This window comes from Simochromis diagramma, unplaced genomic scaffold, assembly GCF_900408965.1.
Source record: "Simochromis diagramma unplaced genomic scaffold, fSimDia1.1 OVJJ01000449.1, whole genome shotgun sequence".
NCBI classification, from domain to species: domain Eukaryota; kingdom Metazoa; phylum Chordata; class Actinopteri; order Cichliformes; family Cichlidae; genus Simochromis; species Simochromis diagramma.
In genome coordinates this window covers 2,565,861-2,591,771 of record NW_024387274.1, presented here as the reverse complement: position 1 = coordinate 2,591,771, position 25,911 = coordinate 2,565,861, and the positions used below count along the sequence as shown (strand labels likewise).

The following is a 25,911-nucleotide window of genomic DNA, read 5'->3' as shown; positions in this document are numbered from 1 at the left end:
GGGAATAATCAACAAGACGAGACAAAGGTAAAACCGAACACACTTACATGAGACCCAGACCTTCACAATAGAACAGGAAATGAGAACACCACACCAAGACGCAGACCTGACACTGAGAGACAGACAGAATGACACATGGAACCTGAACTAAACTAAACGTGAGATACAACCGAGAACAAATCCTTAAACATGAACCTCAAATAATAAACACCATAACCATCATCATAAACACAACAAGAGAACAAGAAAACAATCCCTGATGCAAACCAAAACCAAAACATAATAACCTCAAAATACTGGGTCCAACGGACCCAGAACCGTGACAGTAATAGAATAAACAACATCACAATGATATATGGGAATATGACAGTAAATACTAAATATTAAACATTATTGTGCAGCACATAAGATCAACAGAACACAGTGTGCTTTGAGGTAGGAGCCAAAAAGGGTGTAGTTTGTGTGTGTGAGCACCCGTGTGTACACCTGTGAGCATGGACGCGCTTGTTTTTAAAAGGTTCCTTCATGTAATGATCTGCTAGAGGGTGTGGGGGGGCCACAGCCCCGTCCTCCAGGGCATGAAGCAGGTATGGAGGAGATCAAGACTCCAGACATCCAGAGGCCCCCAGAACACAAGAGACCAAGGAAGACCAACAGAGGGGCAGCCGCGCCACTGTCCCAGAAAGAGCTGAGGAGAGTCCCAGATGAGGGCTCACTCAGCAGCCGTGGAGTCCTTTCTTGAGTGGATCAAACTGGAATAAGTTATCTAAGGCAGAGTCTGGGGGCCGATCTGGAAAAGATAGAAAATGCCTCCTTACAAAGCTTCTGATCAGTAAGTATTTGAAAAAGTCATTACTGTGCAAGTCAAATTTTTATTGCAGTTGCCAGAATGTGGGAAAAACCTTGTTGATGAATAAATCCTTTGAGTGCAGCCCTGTGTGGCTCCATTGGAGAAATGAGATGTTTGAAAGTGATGGTGTGAATGTTGTGTTATTCATGAGTGGAGTTAGTATGGCGGCTTCCTTCCACCCGTAATGTTTCCTTATCTGTGTCCAGATTTTAATTGTATGAGAGACTACAGGATTTTTAAAGTCATGTTTGGGGATAGGGAGAGCTGAATAGATCATAGCCTCTAATGAGGAGGGTAGCAGCTTTCATTCTCCATCGTTGTCCAGTCGGCCCCCTTAGTGCGCAACCAAAACGACATGGAACGAACATTACATGACCAATAATACAGACGGAAGCATGGTAACCCCATCCCTCCCTGACATGTCGGTCTCTGCAGGTAGCCTTTCTTGATTCTGGGATTCTTTCTGTTCCATATGAAACAGGATATTTCTCGTCTAATTTAAGGCTTTATTAATCACAATAGGGATACACTGAAATAAAAATCAGAATTTGGGAAGAATATTCATTCTAACAATGTTTATCCTCCCTGCTAGTGGAATCGGTAGATTAATCCATTTGTCTGTTATTTTTGGTTTCATCATATAAAATAGAAAGATTATGTTTGAATAAACCATAATAATCCTGAGTGATATTTATCCCAAGATATTGGAACTGATTAGAAACCCGAAATGGTAAAGTATTGAAACAACTTGGGTTACCTATTGCTTTAGAGTTGACTGGGAACACACTTTTAGATCAATTCAATTTGTATCCTGACACTTCTCCAAAGTTCTGCAAAATTTCCATGATGACTGGGACTGATTTTGCAGGGTTAGAGATATACAGTAGTAAATCATCTGCATAAAGCGAGACTTTATGTTCTGCTTTTCCCCTTCTGATCCCCGTGTATTCGTCTGTTGAGCGCAGTAGAAGAGCTAAAGGTTCAATAACAAATGCAAAAAGCATTAGAGAGAGAGACATAGATAGATAGATAGATAGATAGATAGATAGATAGATGCGCAGAAGTAACGAGCCTGTTTTGAAAATGTAAAGTGTACAAAGTAAAGGTACTTGTTCACAAACTTAGGCAGTAAAAGTAAAAAGTAGTCAGAAAAAAAACTTCAGTAAAGTACAGATACCCGAATTTTGTACTTAAGTACAGTAACAAAATATTTGATGCTTCCCTCGTCTGCCTAAATGCACTTGTGACCACCTGATTAGATATTTGTGTTAAGGAGTACGTGAGCAAGTGTACCTGAAACAGTGGCCAGTGAGTGTATTTTAGCCATTAGGCCATTTAAAATGTATTGTTGCCATTTCGGTCTTAATATTTCTAGTATAAACCTTCTTAATTTAAGAGAAACCATCGAGTTCAGAGTATTTTCATATCTACATTTTACCTTACGCTATTTTTGGAGAGTATTTGACTCTTTTCTTTCCCAGCTGTGATACAACAACAACATTTCAATGGAAGCCAGTAGAGGAATCTACAAACGCATCAGGGTATGTGACAGTTTTTGTTTTTACTGCATTTGAACAGTTTAAAGAATTTGATGTATTTTAAAAGCTGACAGTCAGAATCGACTTAAGTAACAATGAGTAGCTTCTTATTTCTTTGACAGGTGTTGTTCAACACACCCATTTACAACACGACTGTAACGACATGCTGGGGTCCACCGGGTTACAGGGCTCAGGTAAGACCCAGATCCTTAAAGAGAAGCAGCAGGAAGCACAAACCTCCAAACTGCACAGGAAGTGGTGATAGAGGTAGTTCCCAGCGTCCCGCAGGGCTTCTGGGAGCTTCCCCCTCGCCCTCTCTTGAACATGGCCTCCCAGAGTGTGAGCATACTCTCCAAGGCCACTTTGGATAGAGCCTCCAAAAATGTTACAGCTATGGAAAGCCAGGCCATCTTCACCTGCTCCATCAGAGATGAAATCAGAGAGAAATATCCACAACAAATTCTACTCAACAACAGCAGCACCGGTGCAAACTTCCACCAGTTGAACAACCTCTTTCATTTTATGTACTTTCTTTAAAATGTACATAAAAGGTTCTTTTGTCATTAGTCAGTTTTTCTATAGGCAGAAAACATTTGAATGAATATTAAAAGCTCATATTCTTTAAATCACTGGAATAGTGGAATTGTGTATTTTAAATGTCTAAACTCAACAATCTTAAATGACAAACCAGAATGTCTGTGAAGGTTCTCAGTCATCCAGGTCATTGTAGTCAAAGGAGCTTGCAAAGAAAACCGTCTGGACTTCTTTAAGTTGCTTGAAGACGTTTCACCTCTCATCCGAGAAGCTTCTTCAGTTCTAAGGTCAAATGGTGGAGAGTCCCAGATTTAAACCTAGTGGGAGTGTCCCCCCACAGAGGGACAAAGGACCCCCTGATGATCCTCTAATCGCCTGAGCCAAGGTGTGAAACTGGGTGTGGGTCCCAATCAGCCAGAGTTTTGGGTGAGCTCATTGTGAAACCTGGCCCCACCTCATCATGCGAATTCCTGAGGTCAGATGGCCCAGGATGTGAGTGGGCGTTAAGGCGTCTGGGGAGGGAACTCAAAACTGGATTATAGATGGCAGACAGTTGGTGTCGTAAACCACCGCCTCTGTTCAAAGATGGTCGCTCACAGTGGACATAGATGGTTCTTTCACTCCTCTTTCAAACCATCTGTCCTCTCTGTCCAAAATGTGAACATTGGCATGGTTAACATCTTTTGTGAGGTTGCATCTGTTTCAAAGAACAATTCTAGAAAGATTAATGGCTTAAGCAGTGAGAGGCGAAAAACTAATATATCCATAAGTGATGGTGTAACATTCTGCATTCAAGTTGTTCTAACTGCTAAAAGTGTTTGCTAGTTTTTGCCTGTCACATATATTTGATATTTACAAAATGTGAACATTGTCATCCTCGAAAGAGTGTCCTTTATCCTTAAGATGCAGATGGACTGCTGAGTCTTGTCCTGTGGAGGTGGCTCCTCTATGTTGTGCCATGCGCTTGTGAAGTGGCTGTTTGGTCTCTCAAATGTAGAGGTCTGGGCATTCCTCGCTGCACTGTACAGCAAACACCACATTGTTAAGTCTGTGTTTTGGAGTTTTGTCTTTCGGGTGAACCAGTTTTTGTCTGAGTGTGTTGCTGGGTCTGAAATGCACCGGGATGTCCTGCTTGGAGAAAACCCTCCTGAGTTTCTCTGATACACCGGCTACATAGGGGATGACAATGTTGTTGCGTCTGTCCTTCTTATCCTCCCTCGCTGGTGTCTGATCTTCTTTTCTGTGCCTCTTTGCTGACTTTAAGAACGCCCATTTAGGATAGCCGCACGTTTTGAGTGCTTCCTTTACATGTGTGTTCCTTCTTTTTTCCTTCAGGCTTAGAGGGAACATGTTCTGCCCGGTGGTGTAGGGTCCTAATTACTAATGGTAAAGGCGGTGATATGTAAGGCGGTTAATGACTTTGTCCTTTTCAAAGTCTTGAAGGCAAGCTATAACTTTCTTTTTGTAGCTGCTTGTGGGGTCTCGCTTCAAGGCTTCGTAGGTATTGTTGTCACTGAGGAGAGTAGTGATCTTTGTGTGGTAATCTGTAGTGTTTAGGACCACGGTGCATCTTCCCTTATCAGCTGGTAAAACAGTGATGTTGTGGTCTTTGCTCAGGGAAGCGACGGCCTTCTTTTCTTGTATTGTGAGGTTGGACGGAGGGACTTTGGCACTGGAGAGGGTGGCTGAGACTTTCATCCTGATTTGCTCTGCTTCTGTCTGTGATAATTTATTAATCCGTATGGCGGTTTCTGTGGCTGTGATGAGGTCCACTATGGGCAACTGTTGTGGAGAAATGGCAAAATTGAGTCCTTTGGCTAATACTCTCTTTTCAGGTTCAGTGAGATTCCGGTCTGAAAAGTTCTTAACCCATTTCTCCTGACTGGCATCAGGTGTGTTTTCTTCTCTGGGTTGTGTAGGTTCAGAATGAGGAGTGTGTGTTTTTGAAAGCAAGGTGAGAAATTTCCTGCGTTGTCTTTCTTTTCCTTTAGAGTGTTGGGCCCGCTGAGCCTTGTCCACAAACTTGTAAACCTCTTCTAAGATTGGAGAGGGTAGAAGGGTTTCTAGTTCCTGCAGAGTCTGGCTGATCTTGATCTGGAGGGCATCTATAGTGAAATGGACCTGTCTTATCCTTTCACTTAAAAGGTGATTTTGTGCTCTCTGTAGAATCAAGTCTGCTCTGTATCCCCTGACAGTGGATCCAAGGCGCAGGCTCTTAGGAACAACTCTGCTTTGTCTGCATCTTAGATTGAAACGGAGATGGTTCCTATAATCCGCTAGTTTCCTTGATTCCCTTTCATAGTCCCGCACCAGTTGAAGGGTGTTCCTCCCAAAATGTACGGAAATATGATCATTGACCGCCTTACATATCACCGCCTTTACCCAGGGGATGCCATACCCTGCATTTACGGACTTCCTAAAATCCACAAGGAAGCTGTCCCACTCAGACCCATAGTCAGTAGCATAAACTCAGTCACTTATAACATTGCTAAACACCTTGCTACCATCCTTGCTCCTCTCGTGGGGAACACCCCACACCACATCAAGAACTCCACCGACTTCACCGACAAGGTCCAGAAACTTCCCCTGGATCCAGATGAAACCATGGTGTCCTTTGATGTAGTCTCTCTCTTCACTTGCATACCCACCACGGAGGCCGTGGAGACTGTCAGAAAACGACTACAAGAAGACAGCTCCTTGGAGGACAGGACCAACTTCACACCCGATCAGACCTGCACACTGTTAGACCTCTGCCTCACCACAACATACTTCAAATACAACGAAGGCTTCTACAGACAAAAACATGGCTGTGCCATGGGCTCCCCCGTGTCGCCTATTGTAGCCAACCTTTACATGGAGGAAGTGGAAAGGAAGGCTCTTGGCTCTTTCAAAGGAAGAGTACCCAGCCACTGGTACAGATATGTAGACGACACCTGGGTCAAAATCAAGACACAAGAAGTGGAATCCTTCACTGCGCACATTAACGCTGTGGATAAAAACATCAAGTTCACCGGGGAAGACACAAAGGACGACTGTTTGCCTTTCCTGGACTGCGCTGTGCACATTGAAGAGAATGGCAACCTCAACATCGAAGTTTACCGGAAGCCCACACACACGGACCAGTACCTCCTCTTTGACTCCCATCACCCTCTGGAACACAAACTTGGAGTAATTAGGACCCTACACCACCGGGCAGAACATGTTCCCTCTAAGCCTGAAGGAAAAAAGAAGGAACACACACGTAAAGGAAGCACTCAAAACGTGCAGCTATCCTAAATGGGCGTTCTTAAAGTCAGCAAAGAGGCACAGAAAAGAAGATCAGACACCAGCGAGGGAGGATAAGAAGGACAGACGCAACAACATTGTCATCCCCTATGTAGCCGGTGTATCAGAGAAATGACATCCCGGTGCATTTCAGACCCAGCAAATTATGAGAAAAATACAAGCACACATGTCTAAAGGAAGAAGAATCTAATGTTGGCTGAATGGTTTTCTGCTGACTTCAGTCCTGACGGTCTTGTGAATGTAACAGACATCATGCTTGTGTTAAACTCAGGTTTGCTCTCATATTTAATTTCTAAACACATTTAGATGAATAAATTTACCAAGTCAAAAAACTTACAAACTGTACGACTTACAGAAAATCTCCATGTTTGACTGCATGAAGACCATGCTGTAATTTGATTAAGGAATTTTAAAATCTTCAATATTAACAAAATGAAAAGAGAGTAAGACATGGTTTCATCTTTCAAAGTATTTGACTCAGGTAATAAACATGTCAAGTGTGGACATGAGGACACACAATGCCCTGTTATGCAAGGTCTTGGAAACATGGCACATGTCCCAACTATGTTCTGGAACGGCGTTCAAAGCACGTGGTTATTGATTGGTCTCATTTATTATCTGCTGGGTTTGATTAAGGCCACAAATCTATTAAAGACACAAGCAGGACTTCTGACCTATTGAGATATCTATGAATCTTGCTGTTTATTGTTACACACACACACACACACACACACACTCTTACTTCAGCTCCTCTATGACAGTGTCTTTCCTCACTGTAGGGTATAAGCACATATAAAACAGGAGTTTGTCAGGGCTCTGTGTGCGGGCAGGCGGAGAGGAGGATCCAAACGCAGGACTCGAACACTGAATTGTAACTCCAAAAAACCTCAGCTTTATTTGCTGGCAGAAAACAAAACAAAAACTGAGCAATGGTACTGAACACAAAAACACACAGGTATAATCCGAAGGTACAACGCGACAGGGAGCGCACGAACACACAGGGCTTATATACACAGGGAGGTAATCGGAGAATGAGAAACAGGAGGGAGACACAGCTGGGAGAAATTGGACTAACGAGACAGGGGCGCAGTCGAACCGAACACACTCACATGAGACACAGACCTTCACAATAAAACAGGAAACAAGAACCCACTAAACAAAGACGCAGACAGAATACACTGAAAAAAAGGGACTGGCCATCTCTTGGATTTATGTAAGCATCTTGCATGTATTTAACACAATTGCCTCATGTTTTAAAGTTAAATGTAACTATATAGTGTAAAAACTACATGATATGCAGAAAGGGTGTATTAAATTGTTCATATCATGTTCAGGTGAAGTAAGTCAATAAGATAGCAACGTTAAATCTCGTGAAACCACGCGTGATTTCATCTCGCGGGCTTTGGATCGTGGTTTAAAAAAGGCATCCATCTCAGTCAAGTCGAGCAGCCAACTCTACGTTTTTGGTATGTCTTGATTTTTTGAATTAATATTTACCATATTTCAGCCAAATGTAGTTAAACGTCTAGAGTGTCGCCATGTAACATGCTAAAAAAGAGCCGTTAGCTTATTTGCTGTTTTATCTGTTGTCAAAGAATTGGCGCTTTTTCATTTGAATTTGTCTTTGGCACAAGAGCCGTAATATCACATTAAACCTAATTACGAGGCACTCATAACATAATTTGGTTTTCTGTGTGAATAGATTTGCCAACTGACTCTTCAGTTACATTGTGTATTTACTGCACCGTGGTGTTAGTGAGATTTTGGACATTGAACAGCTTTAGCTAATATCATCAGCGGCATTATGCTAGCTTACATCCCTACCCCTCCTGCCCTCACCTGCTGTCCTTTTGTTTTTGTTTTTGTTTTTGTTTTTTTTGCTGCACATTGAGAGACGACCTCTATTCTGCATTTCACCAGGAGTCAGCTGATGGATTGTGGGTTCAAGGTGTTATGGTAAGAAAGTATATTCTATTTTCGTTTCTGTAACTTAATTATAATAGGTTTTTTATAATTATTAGGTGCATGCATACTCACCCTATTAATACAACTGAGAAATCCAAAATCTGCCATAGGTTTAACTTATACCTGTATGTATTGCCAGAAAGGTGATTACTGGACTCGCATTAATGCACACTTGAACTGAAATGAGGTTGTAACTTGTGGGTTGTTGGGTTGCAAATCAGAAACAAACATCTTTGGATTTTTTTTAATCCCATAAGATCTGGAAACACAGTTTTTATTCAACAAAATATTACTGATTAACCAAGCACAGTGCCTGCTGTTATTTCAAAATAATTTTATGTCATTTCAGATAAAATGCAGCATTCCAGTGCATCCCAACCATGCCTTTACAGTCAAGGTTTCTGACGGAGCTGAGTTTCTCTCTGACAGTCTGCTGAAAGTGTTTGCAAAGTGATCGGGGGAACAGGGCACAAAGCTAAAGGATGTAGCTGCCATTATGACAGTAAGAACTTTAAAATTCTTTAACTACAAAGTGTATATGTATTGCATTAGGTCAGTAAAAGATTTTTATGCTACATCCATTGAAACAGTCAACTATTACCTGTGAGTACTGATTCCACTAAAAGGATGCCATAATTTTCGTCATGCATTTACTGGCCCACTGAGAAAAATTTATCTTTTTTTAAAAATAAATGTTCTGGAAACTATATATCCATAAAGTTGATGTCAAACAGGAACTTTTGATATTGCTTTGTAGATGCTGGTGTTGCATGTTGACTGGTTTAAAAAGTCAAGAGTTTTTGTCTGGGATCATTTTCTTCTGTGCTACTGAAAAGTTCACAAATCTCTGTTTTCTTTGTTATAATAGTCAAGGATGACATTAATGCTCGGAGTCCCTCATCAAAGTGCTCCGCATCTGTGTGAAAGACAATTGCAACATCTTGGTGCAGGAGGAGTTCATGGTGAGTGTTTTATGAGTAGATTGTGGATTTGCAACATTTAAAAATGCATTCAGTTATCCACTTGATCCTCATTGGACTGGTTAGGACCAGTAGTCCTCTTTAATAATTTGAAGTTCACATGAGGCCTGGTAGTGAACTCGGCCGCCGGCCCTTGAGGCCCCACCCCCACCCCTGTATTAGGGGTCACATCAGTGTGAAAAAACTTTAAATTTGTCATTCTAATGAACAAAGGAAAATCCCACCAATATTTACATTAGCTTTTGTTTGAAAAAAAAAAAAAAATGACCAACTGATCAACAGCTAACCAAATTGTGGGGCTGAAAGTCTAAATTCTAACATCTTCTGAGTGACATAACCTGGATTTCTGATGGGCCGGTGTCTTTCTAACAAAAACTAATGTAAAGCATTTGAAATTATTATGTTTTTCACCCTCTCTTAGAAACTCTGTTAGACCATGAATGGCAGCATGGCAGGCCACTCTTTGGCTATAGCTATTTACTATGTTGCTTGCATTGGTTTAAATTACTCTAACATTAGAACTGGTAGATTCAAAAGAGATGAGTTTAAAAGGGAATCTTAAAGAAATGTTTTGTGTTTAACCAGGACTTGACTGAGGCCACTGCACAGATTGAGAAAACCACAATGATCATCTGTCTCCAGAGATGCGCCAGGCAATGACTTTTCTGATGTTGTTCTTCAAGATCTGGATAACGTGACCTTTGCAGTAGCCATGCTGTTTGGACCTTTTTTATTCCTTCAACATGAGTTACCCATCACAACTCTGCTACACTTTTGAGGTGATTCAAAGGGTGGTAATGGAGTTGGATGCAACTCAGCTCTCAAGAAAAGCTCACAACTAAGACAAAACTGCTCCTGCAACGAAGCTCACTGTTATGCATGTGAGGTGATCAGCTCTAGGTGAGAGGACATTTAAATCTCACACTTGTTCTGCTGCATTTTTGAAGCTCAATTCCAGGAACGGATCGCAGGGTTCATTTTTATATACTCTGCAACTGCCATGAGGACGAGCCGTTTTTTTTGTTGTTTGTTTTTCCTTTTGCTCTGTACAAGTTCTGTTTGTCTGTTTGGCAGCATTTTTAAATTTCTCTTTGTATTTTTTCTTTCTTTTACTAGTGAAGAGATGTAGCGTGAACAGTTATACAGTCTAAATATCCCATATGGGTCGTGTGAAATGGTATTTTCAGTTTCATTCAGTTGAAGTAAAGAACGTTGAATATTTCTAAGTGTGCTGTTTTGAACCAAGATGTCACAGTATGATCAGTGCTGTAATTTTTGACAGTCACTGTATCAATGTTATTTTTGCGTCTCTTGAATAAAGGTTTTGACCTGCAAGTGCTAATTTCTTTAGTTATTGGGGTAAAATGGGTAATGTTAATAGGAAGGTGTTTGCCAATTCAGTAACCTAATTTAATATTAATGGAAACTAACATTACCTCAAATTGTTTAGTTATAATTGTTGTTTAACTGAATCTTGACGTCAGAGGCCTTAAATAGAATGTTTTGTATTGTTCTTTCCCAACATTTTTCAAAAGAAACAGTCTAATTTCTTTGCTGTGATTGATTCCAGAGAGCTGACATTATTTAACTGTTGATTTATATAGATTCAGTAGAGGAGTAATGTCAGTTTAATTCTTTACCTACTGTCAATGCAGTGAAATTAGACATTTTGTTTTGAAAGGTTACTGGTGGATGCCAGCAACCATCTTGGAAGAGAACAATACAATCTGTTATAAGGCCTCCATTTGAAAATTGTGTATTTGATACTAGAATATAATAGCAAAATGTAATTTGAAGATAACATGTAGTATTTAAGTGACCAAGTAGTATTGGGTAAAAGTTATTGAATCGTGTTGGGATAAAGTGAGAAAATTGTGAAGGATTAAAATATTCCAAGAGCTCAAATTACTTCATCAAAACATGTTTAAGTCACATTTTATCAACACAAATTGCACAGGTTTATTGAACATGAATAAATTGTGTTAATTTAACTCAATTGTTTAAGTTGCTGCCAAAGCAAAACATCTGTGTGCAACAAATGTCCACCATTGAATTAAGTAAATCCAACAACATATTTTTTTCAGTGTATAACACAAGCAACTCAAACAATACATGAAACAACAAATCCTTAAACACTGATAAACAGAAACATGAAACTGATAATAATCTATCATCATCATCATTATCATCATCATCATCATCACCACCACCACAAGCACTACAAGAGAATAAGAAAACAATCCATAATGCAAAAACACACCAAAATAACTGAAACACAGATTCATCATAAAACCCAACAAAGCACCAGAGAAACATAAAGAACAATCCATCATTCAAAAATAAACCAAACCATAACAACTCAAAATACTGGGTCAAACAGTGTTAGTCATATATGTTATTTGCTTGTGTGGCAGCTTTATGGTAAATGGTTTTATCTGGTGATACCGTGTGAAACTGTATAACATGAAATCCATGGTCAGCTGCTACCATCAAGTGTTCATACACAGGAACTGTTCTCCACTCAGATACTGAAAAATGTGGAATTAGAAGGGTCGTGAAATATTTCTTTATTTGGCACAAAATTACTTGAATAAAACCTCATATTTCTAAGCTCATATCTATATGGTCAGAATAAATAGTGTGTCTGTATTTATTTGCAGAAACCTAAAATTTTATATTTCAGTTAACAACAGCAAACAACAAAGAAACACATCGTATTTTATGATTGTAATGGCAATTTAAAAAAAGAATATAAGGAAATTCCAGCAAAACAAACTCTCAGACTCAAAGAGCCAGGTCAAAAGCAACAACAGCACTACCACCAGGCTTTTACTTAATAAGCTGAGCTAGAGCAGTTGGTACCCCAAAGAACATAAAATCTGAAAGTGGTGACTCTCCAAAGTCACCAACCGCATGCGTTTACTGCAGCCACGCCTCTCCAGGTCTAGTAAACTTGCAATTAAGCCCTTACTGTTAATTCACATTGATCTAACAGACAGGAAGGGTATATAAAACGTTCCAACTACAAATTAAAAGTCCTAGCAGGATGTCATCACTTTAACCCTCATGTCTGGGTTATATTCCAGTTATGGATGATTGCCCAGTAATTTCTACAAGTCTCTCATCTTGGGCTGACGGCCATTGTCCTCCACATTTTTTTTCTAGTTTTTTTTTCAAGCTATTCTTGTTTTGCATCCAGTTTTGTGTCCAACCATTTCTTTTTCACCCAAACCAAAGTCCCCATCTCAAAGGTTGTAATGTTCGGTGCTTCTGTTTTTATTCCACGTTATAGATACAAACTGAAGACATCAAATATTTGGAATTATGTAGCAAAGAGAAAATTGATAAATAACTCTAAATATGTTTTATAGTTTAGATTCCTGACAGCAGCTGCTGTTTGCTTTGTTGACAGCGCTGCAAACCCTCGGCCTTCTGTCATTGAGCTTCATGATGTGGCCACCTGAAATCTCACAGGTGAGCCTGTCAGGGTGCAGTTGTGGAGTTTCTTGCCTTCTTAATGGGGTTGGGACCATCAGTTGTGTTGTGCAGCGGTCAGGTTGGTGCACAGCTCACAGCTCTGTTTGACAACTGATAGCTGATTGGTTCTCGCCATAATATGAACTCTAAGTAAAGAGAAACAACAGCCCATCATTACTGTAAGGACTGAAGGTCAGTCAGTCTGCAACACTGCTAAAACTTTGTCCCCAAGTGCAGTCGCAAAAACATCAAGACTACGATGAAACTGTCTGACATGAGGACGCCCCAGGAAAGGAAGACCAAGAGTCCCTCTGCTGCTGAGGATACATTCATCTGATGATGAGTCCACAGCTGAGATCTTTGGTTCCACCTGTTGTGTCTTTGTGCGATGGTGAACGATGGTCTCTACATGCAAGGTTCCCACTGTGAAGCCTGGAGCAGGAGGTGTGATGGTGTGGGGGGGCTTTGCTGCTGACACTGTTGGGGATTTATTCAAAATTGAAGGCAGACTGAAGCAGCATGGCTACCACAGCATCCTGCAGCCACATCCCATCATTTATTCTTCAACAGGACAATGACCCCAAACACACCTCCAGGCTGTGTGAGGGCTCTGTGACCAAGAAGGAGAGATGGAGTGCTGCACCTGATGATCTGGCCTCCACAGTCACCTGACCTAAACCCAGTGGAGATGGTTTGGGATGAGATGGAGGACCAACAAGAGCTCAGCATCTCTGAACTCCTTCAAGACTGTTGGAAACCTTTTCAGGTGACGACCTAAAAACCATTAAATGAGAAGCTGTGTCCAAACCTTAGACTGGTAGTGTAAATATGCATATGTGAGCTTTTGCACCGACATATTAGACAACACTCAGCTTCATCATCACAACAGCAAACAAATGAATACATTTTGTAGTAGACTTCCAGAGACTTGGTTCCAGGAAGAGTCAATGGTTCAGTGAAGCTGTTCTGTTAGTGTGTGGTGAACAAAATGATTTAGTTCCCTATTTGTAATTGTCCATTATAGATATGTAGCAGATAGAGTCTAACACAGGGGTACTGGGGAGAGAGAGAGAGAACACCACACAGGGCCAGTTTACAATCAGCGGTTATCCTAAAATAGATTCTTCAGACTCTTTAAGAATCTAGTTTTAATGAAACAGCATAAAAATGCAAACTCCACACAGAAAGGAGGTTGGACACTCAGAACCCTGTGAGGTAACAGTGTTAGTCCACTGCATCATCATGCTGCTGAAGGTGGAACATGAGGTTTGTAAAGACCACCCGTGTCTCAACACTAGGGGGAGTACTTGTTTTCTGTATCTCTGTCACAATATTTCCCAACATATGATAGCCCTGATGACAATTCAGCCATTTTCAGAGGACTCTATTGTATTGTGTCATTATTTGCTCTGTGTTATTGTTTCCTGGGATGCCCTCACACTGACCTCTTCCCCTGAGCTGTAGTGCAAATAGATGGTCCTCTGGTGCCTGGTGAGTTTATACCACTGCCTGCCGACAAAGATAAGAAATCATACACCACAGGATGAATATGGACCATCATCCATCTGAAATGAGGGGTGTTGTTCTCGACAAAAAGCCTGGAACAATGTCATTTAACTGCTGCGACACAGTGAAAAGGTCGGGAAAATCCAGAAAGGGCGAAGGAAGGAGATGGATACACGTGTGGTTTCTGAATTAGAGATGAAGTGAGAAACTCATGTATGCTGGGGGTTTGATGAGCCTCCACTGTCGGTGTTTTCATCTGATGGTGATAAATTCTTCTGTTTCTGTGACGATGCATTCATGGTCCAGTCTCTGAGTCATGAAAGGCTGTATCGAGACTCACCTGTGCACCACAACCCAGACCCAAAGGAGGACCCAATTACATCAGCCAGAGTTTGATAAAACCAAGGCACAAAGTCCATCATAACCACAGATTTCACATGATTGACTCCTTGTGTGGAGTATATGGGCAGTTCCTAAAGGATGAAGAATTTGATTTTGCATACCATCATAAACTGCTGAGACCATTTTGAGTTGCTGTGATGACATTTTGGCCTACATGTTGATTTTTGGTCTGTGAATTCAGCCCTCTGTAGGTTGATCATTTTCCATCAAATACTGTGGCATACATTACCCAGTAAATGTATCCAGAATGATTTTTCCCCACTGAGATCCTTGTATTTATGAAGCATTACTTTAATTTCTGAGCAGTGTAGCTGAACCCTTTCATGCATGAATTATGACGTCAGGATTTTTTTCTTAAGTATTTTTATTCATCTTTAGGCATTAAAAGATGAATAAAGAGGAATAAAGTGCTTAAGAAAAAAATCCTGACTGAGGTTGTCATAATTCATGCATGACAGGGTTAAATAACAACAATTACAATGAAACGCGTCACACACCTATAGTAACATTAAACGAGCAGCGGGTGGCGGGGTGTGGAGTGACACATCAGTGTCCAATGTAGTGGTTAATGTGCAAGTACACCATCAACACTGACACAAACACAGGGAAACAGTGTTTGAACAGCTGTAACTGTAGTGACCACGGTGCGTGAAAGGGTTAATAGATAATCGACAAGATCACAACAATTCAATAAAATCCTAATAATTCATTCATTCACTCCAGTTCTGGACAGTGGAGGTGTTGGAGCCTTACCCAGCTGTATGGAAGGAGAAGGGTGCTAACAAACCCACTGAAATAGATCAAACATACAAATATAGTCATGTAAAAAAGAAAAACGGATGTTACCTGGTTTGTAAAACTCAGCAGTGCTTTAACGTTTCTGGGCTACATCTGAATCTGTTGTTTCAGGACTGGCTGTCATATCACTGAATGACTGGATACCTGCGTGGTGAAGCAGTTATACAGCTGCTCATTGCTTTGTACAAAATAAATGAGGAGTCAGGTCTGTGTCAGTTCAGTATTCACACTGTGACAGAAACAAAAACATGAATAGTGTGTATCTGACGTACCGCACAAACAATTGCTACCTCAGACACGAGCGAGGTGTGAATTTTCCTCAAAACACTGAGCTTTGATCTGTTGATGTGGGCCAACTCGTCTGCATTTTCCTACTCTGTGTCTGTTGTTGTGGGTCTCTGGTGCTGAGCTCTACAGAGCAAGTGGGTGTGGGAGACTAATTGAGTGTCGGAACTATGTGAATAAAGCCACTCTGGTAATAGTCTGGCCCAGCAGCAAATGGGAGTGATAAGTAGTGCCAAGTTGATATGGCATCAAAAAGAGGAGTTTTCTCCCTCTTTGCTGCAATCAGTCTTTCCTTTCTCTGGCTGTCTGCAGTAGAGGCTCAGATAATGTTCCTAGGAAGAGGAATGCACTCTCAGCCCTTAATGTTGATAACAGCATCATCGTTTGCCACTGAATGGGCAGTGGGATGGGGGGGGGGGGTACATTAGGAAGGCAGTGGCAAGCAGTGCAATATGTGAGGCGCCCTGTGCATCTGCAGTACCTGAAGAGATCGACCGTATCTCTGAATATATACGTTTACACAGACTTTTTAATGCTCTGATTATTTTCCTTCAGTTATTATGCTAAAGCACCTTACTGTAACTGTAGCTGAGTGTCCATGTTAATTACTGCGCTATATTATTAATGTAATCTTTACTCAAATAATCCTGGACAAGTAGAAGACTGAATTCATTTTTTGCTATTGTTTTTCTTTTTCAGTTAATTGTCTAACAACAGTTAAATACTCGAACCGCCACTAAACTGTTTAACTGGTAAATGGACTGGTTCTTATATAGCGCTTCTTTCTACTCATCTGAGCACTCAAAGCGCTTTACACAACTTGTGCATTCACCCATTTGCACAAGCACATCTTTCTAAGTGCTTCATAGCTAACATTCACACACATACTCCGATGGATGCATCGGAGAGCAATTTGGGGTTAATATCTTGCCCAAGGATATTTGGCATGTAGACTAGGGGAAGCCAGGAATCGAACCACCAACCTTCCGATCAGTGGATGACCTGCTCTACCGCCTGAGCTACAGCCACCCCCAGCTTTTAGTATTTAAAGAGAGTTGGTTTAAATCAGGAAACAGAAGACAGACTATCATCAGATAGTCAGAGACACAGTTTCAGATGAATGACATTGTTGCTTTATGCTCAAAGTACAACAGAACTAACGCTAACTATAGCACGATTAACTAAATATGAGTTTATACAGGAGCTCAGACCTGCTGAGGTCTTTGTAGTGGACACAGATCGTTTACCAACGTCACTTGGTCTTAATCGAGACTATCCAAGAGGTCCTTCATGTGTTGACCACAGGCCCTCTGTCTGGCACATTACCGTTTCAGCAGTGGAGGAAAATAGTCATGAGTCATGAGAGGGACTCCTTCACAAAAGTCAAAACCACCACATAGTCAAATAACTACACATAAACCAACAACAAAGTCCCTGTGACTGACAAAAAAACCATAGACGGAGCAGCAGCTGTACCATCGACTCTACGCCCTCCATTGTTGTGTTATGTTTGTGTCGTGGGGCTTTTAGCTGCTATAATGACACCACGCCCATCGTGGTGGTACTCAGTTATCATGGAAAATGAAGGAAACTGAGCAAAGTCGAGTTGGTACTAGTGGAGAGACGTTACACATGTCCCAGCAGGTCCTGACACAGGAGGAATACAAATCCGTAAAACAAAAAGCATAAAAATATTTAATGACTAATTGGAATATTCTCTCCAATGATAATAAACAACTTAATCAACATTAATGAAATGATGAGCATGAAATGCAAAAATCTGTCTCGTCTGCTCTTCAGGGGACAGAGCAGGACATGTCTCCTGGATTTCAGAGACTGCACTCTCCATCTCGACAATCTCCTTCCTCCTGAGGGGGAACGTGAGAGCCATCTTTTATCTGATGAAATGCCTTTGCCTCTTTCTTTCATTGCACCAATCAAGATGCATCGTTGGCCTTTCAATACTTCATGATCATTTATTTCAGGTTGAAAATTTTCCTTTATCTGCATCTTCATCCCTCAGCCTTTTTCCGTTTTACACAGACCTCATTATAGCCAGCTTGGAGCAGCTTTGATTGGTAGTTTCCCAGTTTGTATTTATGCTGGTTGTCCAGTGATCATATCCTGTAGGCTCCCTAAGGCAGGGATGTTTAGTGACAAGTTCAAAGGCAGACTGTTCCTATTTCATGTCTGTCAGTTTAGCCTTTTAGGAAAATATCTCTTGTGCCAGCTTGTCTAGAATTTCCATTTTCATGTCTCTCATTACATTTAGACCTTTTCCAGTTTTCTTATACACACATTGTGCTCAGCTTTAACTCAGCATCATATAAGAAAGGGGTGTAGAGGCAGGTGAACTGATGCTGGCTGCTCTGACCGATCAGTCTGGAGGGACTCAAACACAAGACTCAGGAGTGCAAGTTCAGTGATTTTATTTACAGTGCAAGTGAAAGTTGAGCCATTTATAAAGTCCTCAAGCAGGTCTCGATTCAGAATTTATTTACAAAATCCACAAGTCCATCAGTGAGCCCTGAGTTTCAGATCTGTAAGTAGACACACCCACCCACACACACACACACACACACACACACACACACACACACACAGAGATCAACCGGCATACAAACAGAGAAGGACAGCGAGAGAAAGAAAAGACAGACAAAGAGAAATGGCAGAGGCCCACAGGAGGACTGGACGACCATGGCACCATGGCAGCTCTTCAAGTGAAGACCTGGAGGATGCATGAGACAGTGTTTGTGACTCATCAGTCTAAAGATTGATGTGCAAGGCAGCCCATTCTGCAGGCACTTAACAATGCTTGTTAGTACAGAGGAAGAGCTTTTAAGATCAGGTTTTTGTCATAGGTTATCATCTTCCAGTTTCTCTGTAGACTCTGGGCTCTCTGGAGTTTCTACACGAGTTTTGGGTTTATGTTTACTTAAAATAAAAGAGTGAAAACAAACAAATCTACTCTGCCTGAACTCATGTTAATAATTGAAAACTCCATTAATTGCAAAATGAATCACAAAGTTTGGAATCCCCCACGTCTGGGATAACAAGTCAGTTAAACCCGAAGTTAAGTAGTTAAGGGGGTTGTTAAACAGTTTTAGCTATTTCGGTGTTAATAAAACTGATAATAAATTGTTAATAAAAACAGGTTCACCAGAGGGGTAACAACGAGACAACGCCCAAACATGGGTATACTTGAATAACAGATCTGGCTGTACATCCTGTCAAACCACGTTCTTCCTCTCGCCCCTGGTGCCGGGCGTTGGGGTTCAACTGGCTCATTTTTATAGTGTGAACGGCCATAAGGGAGGTTTTTTATCAGGAGGAAAAACTGTAAACTTACAAAAATTCAGTTGAAAGTCCACAATTTCTGCTTGTGCTTGTTTGCGGTGAGCAGCAGATCAAACAAGCTAAGAATTATAAATGGCTTCAAGCGCACATTCAGGCCTGTGAGGCTCATTTATGGACTCAGACACCCAAAATAACTGAAATGCAGCCAGATGCTGCTCATTTTACATTTTGACTCATTTCTTCACCTTTTCCTGACATGCTTGGGCTCTCCTGGGCTGTACCACTACACTTGTTGTCTTTGGAACATCTGCCCTCCTTTCTTTCACATAATGGTTTGATCCCAGTCTCTGCTTGTGATCGGCTGCATGGTCTGCCACACCTGCCTGCATGGATTCTCAGCAGGGCTGAAGATTCAGTTCCCACACAGGCCATTATTAACTGACATATGAAATTTTCGAATGGGCCGGATATCGTGGACCACACGTTTTTTTTTTGTTTTTTTTTACTTCTTACTTCTTTATTCGGTGAATAATAATTCATGAAAACCAACTGTGAGATGGTACAAAGCCAACAAACTGGAGGGTGTCCTCAAGCATGTGTTAAGTGACCTTCGTATCACAGTGAATGCAGTAACATGAGATGATTCCCTACGGTACTTCTTATAGTAACATGAATTATTGATTTATTTTTCATTTTTTTACTTGTGGTTTGTATGACATTTATTTAAACAGTTTTTATTCATTATCAAGAAAAGCATAAAACATAACAAAGCAGACAAAAAAGAAAGAAAGAAAGAAAAGAAAAGAAAAACCCCCCAAAAGGAATATATTAAAGTCATTATATACCTGTACAAATACACATACGAGGTAAAGAGGTGGACCATGCGTTTGACACCCCTGCTATATGCAGAATCTCTAGTTAGTGTTTGTGCGATGTGATACTGCAAACTTTGATATCGATCCAATACCAAGTAAATTAAGAGCAGTATTGCTGACATTGACACCAGTATGGGTACTTGTAACCTTTAAAGGGAGCTTATTTAGGGGAGAGCAGTGTACTGTGATTTTTGAGCTGAATCATTGTGAATCATTGTGAACTGGCCAAATTCTGAACATATTTTAATGAACACCAACACAACAGTGTTGTAAATTTAACCACCCAAAAACAATTAGTTAACACCATCTTCTTATATATTCATACTGTGTGTTTGTAGAGACCTGGGATGTAAATGTTCCTGTCTTTAGATACTTTGGGTCAGCTTCTGTTGTTTAAATGTGCTCTGTGAGGATATTTTCTCATTAAAAAAAGAAGAAGATAATAACATGTATTTAACACAGTTCAGTGGGATACAGTGGGTGAGGTTAACTGGTGATTCTAAATTGCCCTTAGGTTTGAATGTGAACGTCTCTGTCTGCTAACCCTGCCAGAGACTGGTGACCAGTCCAGGCTGTACCCCGCCTCTCGCCCTGAGCTCCGATCGACTCCTCCGGCCACATGTGACCCTGAATTGCGGAAGAGAATGGATAGATGGATGAACAGTGGGAAACATACTGGACTTTGAGGATAAAACCAAAGTATCAGTCCAATTGTGTTAGTATCAATCTGATACTGACACCAGTATCAATACTATCGATCGATCTGCCCACCTGTAGCTAGCGTAGTTCCACTCGCATAAGGTTTGAGAGAAAATTAAGAAGGGGGAAAGGTTTCCCTTTTATTTATATGTGATTTTAGCTGAAGGACTCAGAACAGCAGTAACAGAACAACGTCAGTGCTGAATGCCTGTGTGGAATTTTACATGTCCTCATTTATACAAACAAGTGGTACATACTAGGTGCTATAAAGAATCTATGGTAACCACTCTACAACCCAGCATGACAGCCCAGACTAACACCATCCGCCTTTCCTTCGTACAAAATGATTTCTTAAATTCAGAATTTCTAAATAAACGTGACCTTCAGATCTGAAAGTTAAAGATGAACTGTTTGGGTTAAAGCACCACCTAAAGGCTCTCGTCATGTGGTGAACGGTGTCAGTCACTCCGTCACGCGGGGTTAGACCCGGTACTGCCATGTTGCGGCAGCGCGGCGCAGCTGCGCGCCATCAGGTCGGGTGCAGCAGCCTTTGGCAGAAGGACTTCACCTCCTCCACTCTTCCCTGCTCGGCTGCGTTCAGGCAAAGGTGGCGTGGCTGAGGGCGGGGGAAAAAAGAAAAGAAAAAAATAGGATGCCCATTTGTACTAAACATACCGAGAGCAGCTGCGCGACGGGGGTAAGTTTCTCCATGAGAAATTCTAAACATTGGTGCAAAGAGCTATTGAAAAGTTGTGAGCAATATGCTGCTGTTAATTATTCTGTTAAGTGGGTCACAGAGGGACCGTGATTTCTTGTGTCCGGGCATCTGACCGGTTTGTTTTGGCGCCGCCGGAAAGTGATGGATCCGGACACTTGGTCACATTGTGCGTCGCGGCATCCCTGAAATTTTAGTTTTAGATTTTTTAAAAATAATGTAATATTTGAGGTGGTCTGGTGGTCATCAGCGGTGAACGTGGTGCACTGGAGAGGAGATGGTTTGTACAGTAATGATGATGTTGATGTTCATGGGGATGACCATGATGGCATTTACCTGTTGCAGCCCACTCCTGACTGTGAAACGGTCCATCAGGGGAAGTGCAGGTTTGCATCACCTCGTGATATGATGTGCAGCAACACTCCCACCCAGCATGCCCCTTCATTCATTCAGAGTGCTTTCAAGCCAAGAATTTAATTCTGATTTCAACAAAAAGGAAAAGGAAAGCCCTGGATAAATGTATTTATTCATACATTTGTCTTGAAAACAGTCACAACAATATCATAACTTCATTTCTTAACACTGAGTGTTTCTGCTCTCATCCCCCATCCCCTCCTCGTGGGAGCAGGTGGTGGTATGAGGACATAGTCGCAAGCTCTCGCTACCTGAGAGTCAAAGAGAGGCTCCTCTCTTCCTGCAGGGTTTGGAGGCGCTTCTCAATGTGAAAGCTCATTTCCCATGCTTTTCATGCCTGGAGTTTAAACCCTTTGATGTTTTCTAATGCTGGAATCGCTCTCCAGTATGTCAATGTTCTCAGACTGACTTATGAATCTTTTAATTAACCCACTTGTATGCGCACAGCAGCATTGTCCTCTGTGAAATGCCATCGAGGGGGTGGGGAGCCATTACAGAATGGCATGCTGTCAGTGGGAATTTCAAAGTCAATGGCAATTTTAGCTGTAAATGATGGTTGGTTTGATAGTGCCTCCGACTTATTACCACCAGAAAAAAATACTCCTTTATACAGTACAGCAGTGAAGCTGGTGATTAAGACTTCAGCTACACGATGCAATATTAATGACTTTGGAAGATATCAAAGGATAACATCAGTGGCGCAATAGCCTGGAGTAAGCCTGCATTAATAATGTGCTTAATTCCATCAGCAATGTTTCTTCAGCGCCTTTATGTTGAGCCCTGTGCCAAAATGAAAGATCTTTAATTATTCCATACATTTTAATTTGACTCTATGTGCATCTCCTATTCCTCGTTGAACTTCTCCTTCTATAGCTCCATCACACGGATCATGGATTTTTCAAATGTGACTTTTTCTTCATGGATGACACGAGTCATATCGTTACGCACCGTGTGCCTGAACTATATATGAATCTGAATACTTTAATGATCCCTAAGGAAATGATGTTAAAGCTGCATATAAAATGCGATTGGTCATGTGATTACCAGTAACAGTCAGCAGATGGCAAAATGCTCTCAGGGATAGGAGATGGCCTGTTAGGCTGCTGTGTGACATTCTGAAGTGTGACTTGCTCCACTCCACAGAATGCTGGCCGAGTGTCAGAGAAGTAGCTGCTGCTTCGCCTCGCTTCTCTTTCTTAGTTCAGTTGTAACTCTAAACTCAGGAGTCTTCAGTGAAAAGCATTCAGCCTCATTACATGAGAGGTTCTTGGTTAGTTCAGTAGTTAAACTCTGAAGAATTCAGAGGTTGCAAAATTCTGTTCTTAATAATTACAAGTAACGATACTTGTGTTAAGTAATACTCTGATAAAAATAAAACTACTGATTCGACTTTTTTATTCAAAGAAAAGGAAAAAAGTAAGAAATTACAAAGTCATTCTCTTTGCTATATTAATTTAACATACAAGTGGGACGTGGCAGGTAGGGGAACCCTGAAATTGGCTGTAGTAGCTCTGCGTGTGAAACATAATCACAGCTTGCAATGATTTCTATCCAGCGATCCAGCAGGTTTTCTTTGTGTACAGGCTTTGATCACCTGACCTGTGCTGCTGCTCTGAGGTTTACTGCTCCTCGTGGATTTACACAATGACTTAAACCAGATGCAAACATATGTTTCCCAGCTAAGCTATGTTGGCTGATATTACAATTACTATAACGGTTGGATCTAAGCTGCTTAAATTCAAATCAATCTCCGTTACACTCGATGCAACCAAACTGACCATGAACACCACAGCCACTGAGTACCAGTCCATCATAGACCTTTACTGTAAAGTCATCAAAGGAAGTCACGCTAACTTGTTTATCCTGCACTAAGCTCCCACGTCATGCAACATTTGAATAACAGAAACTTTGTGTACCTCATTTTTATGGGAAGTTTCATAAATGCAAAACATGCCTTCACATCATATACAAATCCAGTGTGTGATTGAAAAAATGAGGACATTAAATGAAGCTTTAAATATTCACATGGCAGTCCTATCTTTTTAAATATAACCGCTCTTCTTCCCTTCTTATCTTCAGTCTCTGAATGAAGTTATCTCACAATCTTTTCTTTTGCTGGAAAATATTCCAGCTGTGCCTTTAGCTGGCAGACACACTATTGTGACACACAACACTTAGTATGGAAGTCTAGGAGGCACAGTCTACATTTCTGTGATACATAATATGTATCACAGAAATGTAGCAATCCACTACTTAAAACTACTGAATAAAACCCAGCTTCTCTTCTATTTATCCCTGTCAGGGTCACCAGGGTAGGTGGGGGGGGGGGCTGGAGCCTATCCAAGCTGTCTTAGGGCAATAGGCAGGGTACACTCTGGACAGGTTGCCAGTCTGTCACAACCATGGCCACCTATGGCCAATTTAGTGTTACTAATTAACATATCCCCACCGCATGCCTTTGGACTGCGGGAGGAAGCCGGAGTACCTGGAAAAACCCCACAGAGACATGCGGAGAACATGAAAACTCCACACAGAAAGACCCCAGCCAGGTGGTGGAATTAAACTCAGGCCCATCTTGCTGTGAGGAAACAGCGCAAACCACCGTGCTGCCAGATCAGCATTTAAATGGTTTACTTTCACAAGTTCAGAGCTTCACACTTGACTTAAACAGAAAGGAAGCTGTAGACTTCAGGGTCTCCAAGGCCAAAACAAAAATTCCCCATCCTGGCTAAAAAATAAAAACAATTCTTATCTAAAAACACAAAAGTACAATGTCTAAACTCCCTGTCCAGCCACAAAACAGGAGAAAACTACTTTAAAGAAAATGGCAGAACTTTACTTTTAAAACAGAATATCCTAACAAAGTTCACCAAAACAGAAACATCTAAGTACAGAATTACTCAGACACTGGGTACACAGGATTAAGTTTCATATCTGCACCAAACATGCTGTTTTGGTTCCCTGCAGCCTCAGTACAGCTCTATAAATGTTGCATCAGTTTTTTTGATTTAGCCTCTTTCAGCTCTTTGTATGAGATAAGCTGTGAATGCCTTTACTTTGTTAATGTTCCCTCCGTTTAGGCTCACATTGGTTTGGTGTTTAAAGGCAATGATGTCAAGTTAAAACTGAAATGTTATGGTGTACAAAAAATAAACTCCAAACACGCAACCATGACATGCGGTCATGGTATTTGTTTGCCTGTTGGTCATAATTTATTACAGTATAGAATTCCCTGTTATTCAACATTTACACAGTTTTTCCTACTAAATTTGCATTTGTGTGTGTTTTTTTTTAAAGAGACATTTGTAGAAATGTACTTGTTTCTATTGTCTGGGTTAAGATGGGCAGGTGTGTTACGGCATGTTTACACTGAGGGACTCTGCTGGAGGTGAACCAGTTCAGTTTTTTCTGCTCTGATCCAGTACCGGTTTCTGCTGACACCTGATCAGTATCAGGTTTAAATAAGCTGTTATCCTTGCTGTGGGGCAGTGACTTGGAATCATTCTTTCACCTGTAAGACAACGTCAGGCTTGAAGTAAGCAGCTTTGCTAGCTTAGAAGAATATAATTTTACTCAGTTTATGTCAGGTCTGAGGTAATGAGAGGACCCAAACGCAGGACTTTACAGCGGCAAACAGTGAACAAGGATGTGCAAATCCCAGCACTCTGTGCCGTTTTCTCCCAGATCCCGCACAGGGCTCGTGTCCATGGCATGAATCGTGGAACAGCAACTTCCAATCTGTACAGTGGCTCCGCTGCTGTGACAGACTCCTAGTGAAGAAACACTAACACTGAACTTCCTGCCCTGACACAGGAAGTGTATGCTCTGCTGGGCCTTTTTGGTTATTGTGTCTATGTTGGTTGAAAACATCAGATCCTGGGTGACTGTAGAAGGTTTCCACAGCAGACACAGTGCTGTTGAGTAAGGTGAGGTATTCTTTTAAATTACTTTCAGCTGGATCTGGAGCTATTCTGAAAAAAACAATTAAAATCCTTAACAAATTAAAATAATAAAGTAGCCATCACCTCCCTGGTAGGGATGGGTATCATTTAGGTTTTATCCGATACCAGTACCAAACCGGTACTTTTGAAACGGTGCCGGTGCTTAAACCGGTGCTTAAAGAATGGAGAACACAAAATTGGTCCAAAAACCTCTCATGTTCAGCTGTTTTTTTTGTAAAAAGATAACAATGTTAGCCTTTTCTGCAGCTATAGGGCATATATGGTGTCACTCTTGGCTGGAAGTAGAGCTTAAACAATGGAAAAAACACAAACTTTGTCCAAAAACCTCT

At 41.2% G+C, this 25,911-nt stretch overlaps 1 protein-coding gene and 1 long non-coding RNA gene across 4 annotated transcripts in view; both read left to right on the top strand.

The window, feature by feature from the left end:
• The first annotated feature begins 7,376 nt into the window (after positions 1 to 7,376).
• Positions 7,377 to 9,754, top strand: LOC120715646. Of its 3 annotated transcripts, XR_005691698.1 has the most exons (4): positions 7,459 to 8,163; positions 8,522 to 8,674; positions 9,041 to 9,134; positions 9,738 to 9,754. It is a non-coding gene; the product is annotated as an uncharacterized LOC120715646 (long non-coding RNA). The 3 variants fall into 3 exon arrangements; XR_005691699.1 differs by lacking the exon at positions 9,738 to 9,754 and adding an exon at positions 7,377 to 7,420 and having other exon boundaries at positions 7,542 to 8,163; positions 8,522 to 9,122; XR_005691700.1 differs by lacking the exon at positions 9,738 to 9,754 and having other exon boundaries at positions 9,046 to 9,112.
• Positions 9,755 to 20,804: 11,050 nt separating this feature from the next.
• LOC120715599 (retinoic acid receptor beta-like) overlaps positions 20,805 to 25,911 on the top strand; it is a 301,344-nt gene continuing 296,237 nt past the window's right edge. The window contains exon 1 of the mRNA XM_040002664.1: positions 20,805 to 21,188. The gene's annotated coding sequence lies outside the window, so the exon portion shown is untranslated. The remainder of the gene's footprint in view (positions 21,189 to 25,911) is intronic.